Source organism: Drosophila pseudoobscura, chromosome X (genome assembly GCF_009870125.1).
Source record: "Drosophila pseudoobscura strain MV-25-SWS-2005 chromosome X, UCI_Dpse_MV25, whole genome shotgun sequence".
Taxonomy (NCBI): Eukaryota; Metazoa; Arthropoda; class Insecta; order Diptera; family Drosophilidae; genus Drosophila; species Drosophila pseudoobscura.
This window is the reverse complement of record NC_046683.1, coordinates 21,174,553-21,186,187: the sequence shown is the minus strand read 5'-3', so window position 1 is coordinate 21,186,187 and position 11,635 is coordinate 21,174,553. Positions and strand designations below refer to the sequence as shown.

The window sequence follows — 11,635 nt, the reverse complement described above, 5'->3', positions numbered from 1 at the left end:
AGACATCGAACCGGACAAGAACATTATAAACACAGTCCACTAATATAAAATCACTCGAGCATATTATTCATTATGCAAAGTATTCATGAGTTTTTCCCCCCGGGTATTAAATAAGACTTAATTCTAAACAAGTAGAGTAAGGTAAAATAATTAAGTAAGAGGCTAAGGCTTAGATATATGTACATACATATATATATATATGAAGAGATAAACTAAAAAAATTGAAAGCAAATTAAAAATGTAATGCGAGACCCAGCTGGGCATAGCGATCCACAAAAGAAACGGTGTGATAGACGAGACACGCAGGGAAAAGTCAATCAAGAGGAGAGACCATCTATGACCTCTGATACCCTTTTTTGTGTATTGTCAATACACCAGGTCAATTCAGGCATTCTTGACATCATCTTGCCCCATTACCCCCGAAAACTTCTTTTTCTTTTCGGGCACTTCGGTTTTTTTGTTTTCGGCCAAGGTTTCATATTCGCCTGCTTCTTTTCTAAGTGCCGCTTTAGATTGCACACAAAATTTCCACTCAAAGTCAATTTGCAAATTTTACACTCAGAAACATTACTTTCCGCGTGGAATGTAAAAAAATCACGCGGAATACAATTACGTTTGCGATTCATCTTAAAACGCGACGAAGAATAATCACCAAAAACTAAGTATCAATGCATTAACACTCGCGGCTTAAGATAAGCAATTCTAAAAATAGATAAATAAATTGCATGAGCGTAGTCAAGCGCAAGTAAGTCTTCTTCCCCCCTCAGGTATGACTATGAGCAACTAGCTTTCCTTATCTTTTATTTGTTATTGATAGATAAAAGCAGTAGTAACGTAGTTTCAATAAATACAAATATATATATTTACATAAATAACACAAATAAATGCTGAGATTTATTTTGAGCGAAATATAATATATAAAATTTAAATTTAATTTACTATTTTTTAAATGTATTTTCAAAAAGAAAATTTTAGCGCAGGGTGTAGCCTTGTGGTCCTTTGACAAGGATATGCAATAATATTGGCGAACAGTCTAACACAGAAGCCGTAAATTCCTGTTGAGTTTTATTTTAAGCGAAAAAAATAAAAATCATGGATAATCGTTATTTTTGAGTTTTATTTTTTTTTTATCAAGAATAATGATTATTTCTAAGATTTATCAAGTTACTCCAAAATATTGATTATCTGTGAAGAAAATCGTAAAAAACAGAAGTTTACAAGTCATGGCGGCAATGTAGAGATTGTACAAAAATAAAGATTTTGGTGTAAATAGTGTTTTTCTAGGTCCATTAAAAATAAGAGATTTTTTTATAAAAAAAAAAATAATGAGTATTTACGGTCCCTGATATCTATACCTATTGACTTTTTTTGTATTATTTTTTTTTCATTTTTGTTGCATTTTTCTATATATATATATCTAATATATTAATACTTTGTGGTGCCCAAACCGAAATGGTGGTGTCTCGTAGTACGGAGAATTTAGCCCTCTTAGAAGACACGGGGAAACATTGCCAAATTTGCTCCGAAGTAATCGTTTACCAGGTACAACTATTGTCGGCCAGTTGTGGGCACACCTTTCACAGAGTGTGCTTCACCGCTAAAAGTGGTAACAAAAGGACGTGTCCCACTTGTCAGCAAGACCTGAACATCACATCGGCCTCAGCTGAGAATCTTAGTCCCATTGGTCCGTCTACGTCTAAAGCACGAATGCCATCTGTTACTTAGTCTCTTCAGACTAGAAGTCAAAGCAAAAGAGTTGAAGCGTTAAGCCCTCTTGAGATGGCTAACTCAGAGAATGCCAACAGGTCTCCAATCTCCGTCGACCCTCAACAGAGTCAGGCCACTATGGCGGAAACTATACAGCAGTCAGTAGTTGACGCGATTAGAGTAGCTATGGTAGAGCAAACCCGAATTCTGGCGACCAGCATGGCTGATCAAACTAACCGGCTAGTTCGAGCCATTTCCGATGGACTTCAAAGTACAGCTTCTGTACCCTCCCCGAACATAAATGCAGCTCGGATGCAACCTGTAGCAGAACTGGAACAACAAACGATCGAGAAACTTTTTCGGCTGTCCCTAGTGAACAGGTACCAGTGCCGGGGATTAATCAATCGGGAAATAGTACGTCACCGTCGAATTTGGGGCAAACCCGTAAAGTTGGCTCAGGAGTTTCCACAGGTTCCTCCGCTTCATCCCTTCGGGCAGATCGTGTTAGCCAGATAATGTCTAATTGGAAACTGCGGTTTACGGGTAAGGCTGGTATGTCGATTGAGGACTTCATTTACCGTATTGAAGCACTTACAAAGCAAACTTTGGACGGTAACTTTGAAATGACAGCTCGATACGCTAGTAACCTCTTTGATGGAAGCGCCAGCGAGTGGTTTTGGCGGTATCATGACAGTGTCCCTGAAGTCCGTTTGGAAGATCTATGCCTAGCCTTGCGTGGCCAATTTAAAGACGATAGAACAGATAGGAATATAATTTTTATGGCGTAATTGCCGCATTGGCAGATAAACTGTCTGACCCCATGTCTGAGGCAGCCTTGGTTGACACACTGCGAGCAGTGCAAAACCTTTTGGCTGATATAGCATGAAATATTGCATGAGTCGGCTGCGACTGTGAAATCCTTACGTCACCTCGTCCGAACGCGAGAAATATTCATGCAGTCCGTAGCGGAACTTTGTTTTTGTATTGTACCTTCCTTGACGGGTTATCACTATTTAGGAATGAATTTTTGGACGGCTGTTGACCTTTTACCGTTGCACTTGATGACACAAAATTTACGTATTGAAACCTTAGAAGACCCCACAATGACGGCGCTTCTGCCTTCACAGCAAGTATTACTACAGGAGGTAATAACTCTCTTCCCATCTTACTCAAAGCAAGGTCTAGGAAAGACCTCTGTAATCACTCACGCGATAGAGGTAGTTGACGCAAAGCCCATTAAACAACGCCACTATGCGGTGTCACCGGCAACGGAGAAGCTAATGTACGAGGAATTAGACCGAATGATTAAGCTTGGGGTTATACAAGAATCCGTTAGTTCGTGGTCTTCGCCCGTAGTGCTGGTTAAAAAGCCTGGCAAGGTTAGATTGTGTATCGATTGTAGGAAAGAAAACTCGGTCACGGTAAAGGATGCATATCCCATGCCCCTTATAGACGGAATCCTGAGTAGACTACCGAAAGCAGAGTTCATCACAAGCATCGATCTACAGGACGCGTTTTGGCAAATTCCTCTCGATCAAAAATCTCGTGAGCCCATCTACGGAATGAAATATTCATATATCTTAACGACCTCTTAGTTATATCCGATAATTTTGAGCACCATCTGGAGGTGGAGCTTAACAAATGCCAGAAGCAATACACTGTAACTGAAAAAGAGTGTTACGCTGCGGTTTTAGCCCTAAAAAAGTTCAGGGCATACGTTGAGGGCCAAGAATTCTCTATCATTACAGATCATGTCTACTTAAAGTGGCTAATATCGCAGGCTGATCTTAGCTCCCGATTGGCTCGCTGGGCCTTGAAGTTGCAGGGATTTGAGTTCAAAATCTTACACCGAAAAGAGAGTGATAACATAGTCCCCGATGCCTTGTCCCGTACCCACTCAGAAGACTTGTCCTTCTTGGCGATTGATAGCATGTTGGTCGACCCTGATTCTCCTGAGTTCAAATCACCAGAATATCAGTCAATTAAAGAGAAGATTAGGTTGAACAGTTGCCGATTGCCTGATCTAAAAATCAAAGATGAACGCTTCTTTCGTTGTGCGGAACATACCAAGATCACCGACGATTCCTGCTGGAAGCTTTGGTGTAATGTGTCCCGGTGTTCTGGTGTGGTAGCTTTCGAGACGCATTCCACAAACTAGACAACTTGCATAGATTTTATGGTTAGCACTGTGTGGGATCTTTCGGCTAGGGCTCGTCGGATGGGGGGGATCTTTCCGTTGTTCCAGCTAACACATACAAGAGATTGGGGTGCTAACCTGGCCGTTAGGTGTTATACAAATCAAATCAATACTGCCATATGCATCGCCGCACAGAGTTAGGTCTTGTAATCTTCGCGTTTACCCACCCTACCATGTTAACTCTGCTCGCCTATTTCTTGTGTTAGCCCTTAAACGTCTATATGTTCCCCCTTCCCAATACCCCTGTATAGTTATTCTACTCCAATTTAATGTGATCAATCTTCAGTGTATTTTCATATTTTAACTCCACTCCAACTAACAACCATCCTCAGCATCGCCTCAAATCTTCATGACATCTTATTTATCTACAGTTACAGCAACTTAATTCTAGGGGTTTTTTTTATATATAAAGAGGAGAAAAGTTTAGAAGAACAAATCAAATTATAAGCAAAGCGGTGTTTTTCTTACTTTTAGTGGTAGTTTACGTTTGGTTTTCCATCGCTGCAACAGGCCTGCATGCATTGATGTGTCCTAGATTAGATTATAATGTACAAAATTTAAATGCAAAAAAAATAATAATAATAGCAATAGTAGCTACGGTTGAATTCAGTGTGTGTGTGTGTGTGTGTGTGTCAATCATTTTCCTTGAAGACATCCGATATGGATATGTCTGCGCCTATCCAGGCCACGACATAGAATTTCAGAGGCAACTGTATGTCATCTGCCAAGGTCAAAAATAAGGTTGATCGCAAATTTCCGTTGTGCGGCAGAAGTTTGACCTCCGTTGGATAACTTTCTTCAATATTAAATTACACTGGAGAAAAGCCGAGATCGACTGGCAAAGCTCAGACCCCTTTTGGCGAAGAAAAATTTTATCAGCCACATGTCAAAGCGGGGGGTTATGTAATTACCTTTTGGGGCTTGAAACCGGGTTTATCTTTGGAGAATCACTGATTTTTCGGCTTTTCGGCACACTGATCTTAAGTTTTGGGGCAGCTTGGCATGTGCACCCTACTTTCGACGATTTATTGATTTCAATTTTTCTTTTTTTTTCAGACACGTGTATGACCTTTTATTCTTTTCTTTTCTTTTATCTCGCCGTACCACCAAACTGAACTTCCACAATTTAGTTTCATGGATCGAATGATCCAGCGCTTGAGCTTTGATTTTGTTTCTTCATCGCATTCTAAAGCACAAGGGCTAGATAACCCACCAAGATAACCCAAAGCTCGCTCTCCCGTCGAAAGCTTTCGCTTTATTCCCGTTTATTCCCTTGCATGCAGATAAGCTACAGCTCTGTGCACACAAATAAGTCCATCCAAATATGGGCCGTCACATTGGATACCCGCATCCCTTGTAAAACCCGTCCTCAAAGCTGCCCATGAGGATCCCTTGTGTGCCCACAGTGGGATAAATAAAACCCTTGAAAGACTCAGGCGATCTTATTATTGGCCAAACTTAGTGGGGGATGTCAAAGAACTCATAAATAATTGCCATATCTGTAACACCACGAAGCATCCAAATCAACCCTTAAAGCCACCATTGGGAAATACGGGATTACCTTCTCGATTCTTCCAAAAATTATTTGTAGACTTTTTAGGACCTTATCCGAGAAGCAAGTCAGGAAATATCGGCATCTTTGTCGCCTTAGACCATCTGTCAAAATTTCCATTTTTGAAGCCGGTGCGAAAGTTTACAGCAGATTCCATAAAACGCTTCCTGGAAGAAGACCTCACTGGGGGTCCAATTTAAATCTCACACTTTTAACTCCCTGCTTGACAAATATAATATCTCTCATGTCTATACTGCCTTTTATTCTCCTCAAGCCAATGCTTCGGAGAGAGTAAATAGATCCGTTTTGGCGGCCATCAAAAGTTATTTTGACCCGGATCAACGTAATTGGGATGAGAAATAAAGCAGCATTTGCTGTGCACTTCGGTCTAGTCATCATTGAGCCATAAGCACTGCTCCGTATCGGCTTGCTTTTGGACAGCATATGGTAACCGATGGCAGTAGCTATAAACTGATGCGTAACCTAAATATGTTAGAAGATCGCGGCGTCCAATTTTCGCGAGAAGATTTCTTCGATATAGTAAAGTAAAGTAAAGTAAAGACTCTATACAGGTTCAGCACTTCCGAAATGCCCGCGCCTATAAGTTACGATCGAGACAAATTTTTCTATAGGGATGGACAAGAAGTATATAGACGTAACTTTCAGTAAAGCAATTTCGCTAAGGGCTTTAGCGCAAAGTTAGCACCAACGTTTATAAATTCCCGAGTGCGAAGGAAACTAGGAAACTGCTATTACGAACTTGAAGATCTCCAGGGCCGCCTTGCAGGTAAATTTCATACCAAGGATATAAAAGCCTGACATAAATTGTTACAAGCGCGGATCCCACTTCGGTGTGTTCCACCCCAAGCGTGATCTAAGTGGGGGGGATTTGTAGTGGGCGCTTGAATAGGCAAACATGTTTTTTTTCGCCTGAACATAGGCACTATTTGATTTTCTTGTTAAAAGAGGAGCTTTTCCCCTCAATTTAGCTAATCGTTCGAGGTGAATGGCGAAGGACTGGGCAAAGAAAGATCCGGAGAATTCAAATTTTCTAGTCGATGGCCTAGACTCAGTCTTTCTGTCTCCAAGCGGCAAGTTATGGTTTCGGAAAATTTCAGAGTGTCTCGTATAACCAAGACAAGAATAAATATATGTACCTATAAAAGTGAGTACGCACTATCGGCCGCTAAATGTCGGTTTCATGTATACTCTTGTGGTTTTTGCTTTTTCCTTTGGTGCTCTAGTAGCCAACTTGTTCAATACGGCTACGTATACCTGTATGTACCGTGGCGCCGCTCCCGGGAGAAAGAGAGACGACCTGCGAAAAAGAAAAAAACTAAAACCATCCCCCCCCCTCTATCGGTGTGGTCCTATTCCAAAAAGGGAATTGGCACTTAGTGTGCACATTTCACAGAATTGTGGCTATTTTACAACGACTTAATAGTAGCAAAGTCAAAAAGCTCCAACCGGAGCTTTTAAGTCATGTAATAGCCGCCAGCTGACCAGCTCGTCAGATCATCGAACTTTTGCTGCGCGGGCCGGGCGGCTGATCGGATCAAGAGAAAGGTTTTGCCGTGTGACTGGCGGTGTTATGGCCTAGGAATCATCGTAGTCCCGAAATCCCATGTTCCCCCGGTCAGGCTGGGTCAGCGAAACCAAATCGACGCTGCCAGTGCGGAATTCGGGAACCGCGTGCGAACCTAACCTCAAATGGAATTAGTGGCAGTGTCCCAATAAATACTCGTTCATATAGACCCGTATATCTTGTTATATTAGAGCCTTCCGTGGAATGTTTTGGTAACGGCCTCTGCCTAGCCGTTCGATATATGTATGTGTCCGTGTCACTTGTGACTTTGTGTCACGGTGCTGCCAGCCTCCACCGAAATATAATCCGATCCGAAGATCTAGGCCATTGTTACGAACCTTTGTTTTTCTTTGGGGCAAGGCCGGCTAGCCAGTCATCCCAGGGCTGGATACTTCCCAAGCCCTCAGGTCGCACAACAACCAACTGATTGGACATCTCGAGCAAAATGAAACAACAAAAATAACCGACAAAAAAAAACTGAAAAAAACGGACTCTACTCGACAAACAACATTACAGTCTTCCCTCGACACAGACTTGGACCAGGTCGAGGTGTCGATGTTTTACCCCCGACACACCCACCCTACCTGAGATCTGAATCACACGTTCCGGATCTCCCTGCCATTGGCAAAAGCCTTACCCTCTCGTTGCTGTGGCTCCTCTTCCCCCCATACGAAACGCTTAACAATTCATTTCTTCGTTATAATTTTCACTTCATTTCCTATTTTCACACGATATCATTTCTAAACTAGGCCTGCCTATTCATCCCCCCCTCATCTTAGTACTACTGGCGGTTAATAAATAATTAGATTAATAGGAATAAATAATATAATAAATATAAATAAATAGGTTACATATATATAATAAATATGGCCGGACTTAAATTACATATACTTATAACTGGAGACGTCTAACAAAAATAATTAATGGGAGTAAATAAGTTGATGTGATTTTTTTCTTCTCCCTAAGTGGGCGAGGGTCCCGCACTACGTGGCCAGGTCTGTTCCTTCGAGACCAGCAGGAAAAACAAGCCAGGGTGGCGGAGCTGTGACCTATTCCCTACGGCCAACAAAAAAAATAAATTTGGGGTTTCTTTACTCCCCCTTTGGAGCGGACTCACTCTTATGCTACCTGGTCCTGGTTCCTGGTCTTTCCCTGATCTGGATCCCCTGGAATCACAGATTTTTTTATCTTTTATTCATTTTTTTGCAGGGTGATGGCCACTACTCCATCCTCATCCCACTCACTTTTTCTTTCAGAACAAAAAAAAATCGCTAAGTCGCTATGTCCGGCGCGCATGCTCCTCCGTTGCGGGAATTTTTTTTTCTGAACCCCCTCTTGGCTGTTCTGTTTAATGCTCCCGGCTGCCGATCCCCATCGCTCTCTCTTCTATCGCCCTTGAACTAGGTTCAAGGGCATGGCCTGATTCGGGCTGCTGGCGGCTCTCTTTTCTTTTGGGTGTGGGAGAGTTGGCTTCGGGACTCCGTTATGGGATGAGATCGGAAATCCTCTCACAACGGCTCCGGAGAGCGCGCGGAACTCTTACTCTCCAGGACCAGGTGGCCACTCTTCGCTAACCTTTCCCCTTAAATTTTGGCCCTGTCACTCTGTTCAAAAAAATACCTTCCTCTCAGCGCTTCTAGGGTCTCGCCTATCGATATCTTCGCATGCAACACCATGTACATCCCAGCGGAATCTCAGTAGGATAGCGAGGAGGCCCGTATATATTCGGAAAATAGCTCGTTTGTGTGAAGCTCGAAAGAAATGTAAAGTAAAAACAGAAGCAATTGATAAAGCAACTCGGGTTTTAAAAGAAGCAAGTTTGAGATCAAACGTGTCCGACCCGTCAGCAAATGTCAGCCAGCAGAAGCGGGTGATGTAACTTTGCATGTAAACTCCGATCTAAATCTCCCTGCCACACAGAGTCACCAGCTACGAAAGATCTTTCGACGCGGGAAACCAACTGTAAGTGAGCTTTACCTATTGTTTGAGATGCCAAGATTTTTTGGCACCTATGTGTTTCAAAAATGAAAAGAGATTTTGGGTTAAACTTTATAATTCGTATTTAATCTTGGTGGCTTAGCGCAAGCCGATTGCTTGCTATTGCCAGATAAAATTTATGCGAGATCGATATGCAACCAATGCGCAGAGGGGTTAGCATAGAACTAAACTATAGACGACGGCGTTAGATCAAAGTGATTGCCGAAGTGGCGGCAGCAGAGAGCCCCTTTAGCGGGAGAGCGCAGCAGCTCTGCAGAAAGTCAACGCTTTACAACATAGGCGGCTCTCTCTGCTCATACAATAATAATGTTAAAGTTACGGTTATTATTCAGCGGCTGGCCCGAACACCTATATTATATTCATGTAACTGCGAGTCTACGATTGTGGCGAAAGCTTCACTTTTGCTAGAGTTGTCTGTCGGTCACTGACCACAAGCTTTTGTCTGAAAACCAGCTGTTCTTTTTGTCAAAGCAAAAGAAAATGTAATAAAACCGAAAGAAAAGAAACTAAATTAAGAGCGACCCTACCAGATCCCAAACGAGCAGTATGGTATATGGAGCCGTTCCTATCTGCTAAGCAATCCGTTGGCCGTAAACTTATTGCGGTATATTTATAAATTTTCAGTAAAGAAAATAATTAAAATATAGTGCTTTATATTATATTGGTTACTCATATATGTGAACTTATTCCTAATTATAGTATTTACTTCTATGATTATCTTTAGTACACATATATGGCATTAGAATAATCGATTTATTTCAGTATGGTCTAAGGTTTTGTTTGTTGTTAGTGTGGGAAAGAGAAGTGTAAATGGATTTAGGATATAATAGACCCCGTTTGTAAAATGTCTATGTGCTAGAAAATCCTTGCTTAGGAGCCATGCAGGGTTTAGTGTGGGAGAATTGGGTATGATCCCTCCGAGAAAAGGGATCATCCGTGAGCCTCAGAAATTTAGATGATCAATGCCATGGCGCTGTTGCATCCAACACCAGCACAGCTGGTGGGAGCCGATGGGTCAGATATGCATGGAGGAAGCCAAATTCCCTTTAATTCCTTTGTCCCTTCTAATTCCACCAGCCTCCTGATCCTCTTCCCCAACCCCCTGATACCAGGCGTACGGTCCGAAGCAAGGTAATGCACGTGAAAAAAATAAGATTATGCATCGAGGCGAGCAAGTGAAGAAAATGACAAGTATACGAACCCCCCCATACTACCGACAATATAGCCGGAGCCAGCGCGTGCACCAGTCCTGCCCGGAACACCCCCGACCAGCTCGAGTGGCACAGCCACACACAACAATCGTTGTAGGTGATATGCTACACTCAAGCATAGAGAACATGAGGAATAAAAACGAACGATGAACAAAAAAGAACGATGAACGGAAAAGAACGAATAAGATGAACTTATTCAGTTCGTTCCATGACTAGTTCTTTTTTGTTCGTTCGTTCATGAACGACCCAACACTAGCGCCAGCAAAAGGGTCGCGCAGTGAGACCATACCACAGCCGCAGACGGACACACTACAAACCGATCATGCACAATGTGACCGTAACGCAAAAGCCAACGGGGCTCTCTCCGTCTTCCTCTCTGTCGTGCTGTTTCTTTTCGCTGTGTTAAGATAGGTCCATTGCTGGTGATGCTCTGGTACCCTATTAATCATAGTAAGTAAAAGACCTCACCGTTTTTGTTTTCCATAGTCTATTTCCTAATCTAATTGGGGATGTATCTACAGGGGGGATAAATAATGATTCATGCATGTGTCGAAATAAGTAAATGAATTTGAATGAAATAATAAGCCCTCTTGGCTGTCCCTTCAGGGGATGGTGTTGCTGTCATGTTTGTGAAGGGTTGTGCGTTCACACTCTTCAAAATATCTATTTAAAGAGAGAAGATGTAGGATAAATACCATCATCTTTTAACAAATTACCTAGGAACAAGTTTTTGTGAAAATGAACTCCCTTAATAATTAATGCAGTTGAACTTATGCTCCTGAAGCCTACTGGGCACTAAGCCTGCCAAGTTTTGTAGAGTTGATAACTCTATCCTGTTCCATTCTGCACCGATCGCTTGTTTTAATTCCTCCAATACATCGTACTGCCTTGTACAGGCATAGGCTTTTTCTGCAAGGGTTCCCCACAGATCCTCAATTGGATTTAAGTCCGGACTCATTAACGGCCACTTCATCAGTGGTATCGTGTGGGTCTCAAAATTGCCTATTCTAGCACGGGCAACATGAATTGGTGCATTATCCTGTTGAAAAGTCCATTGATCCCCACGGAAATGCTCAGCAAATGGAACAATTTCACTGTCTAAGAATTCTATATATGCTTGATTATTTATCCGGCCGGATATAAAACAAAGTGGAGACTTCCCAATATCATAAGCGATCCACCGCCATGATTCTGCTTATAGAAAGTTGCCCGTGAATGACGAGGATCTCTCCAATACTTATGAATGCCGTCTGGACCGTCTTAATTAAATTTTGAGATCAGGGCACTGCGCAGGCCAGGGAAGAACAGCCACACCAAATCTGTTTATGGGTTGCACTGCATTTTGTTTTTTCGCTTGTCGTAGATGCATAAATCTGTTACAGAAT

At 42.1% G+C, this 11,635-nt stretch overlaps 2 long non-coding RNA genes across 4 annotated transcripts; both read right to left on the bottom strand.

Moving 5' to 3' along the window:
- Positions 1–1,175: 1,175 nt before the first annotated feature.
- On the bottom strand, positions 1,176–5,050 carry LOC117184981 (uncharacterized). Of its 3 annotated transcripts, XR_004470462.1 has the most exons (4): positions 4,816–5,049; positions 4,503–4,757; positions 4,373–4,435; positions 1,176–4,291 (listed from the first exon to the last, which is right to left on the bottom strand). It is a non-coding gene; the product is annotated as an uncharacterized lncRNA (long non-coding RNA). The 3 variants fall into 3 exon arrangements; XR_004470461.1 differs by having other exon boundaries at positions 4,373–4,757; positions 4,816–5,050; XR_004470460.1 differs by having other exon boundaries at positions 1,176–4,435; positions 4,816–5,047.
- Positions 5,051–7,726: 2,676 nt separating this feature from the next.
- LOC117184584 (uncharacterized) lies at positions 7,727–8,707 on the bottom strand. Its single transcript, XR_004469993.1, has 3 exons — positions 8,286–8,707; positions 8,159–8,207; positions 7,727–8,097 (listed from the first exon to the last, which is right to left on the bottom strand). It is a non-coding gene; the product is annotated as an uncharacterized lncRNA (long non-coding RNA).
- Between the last annotated feature and the right edge of the window lie 2,928 nt (positions 8,708–11,635).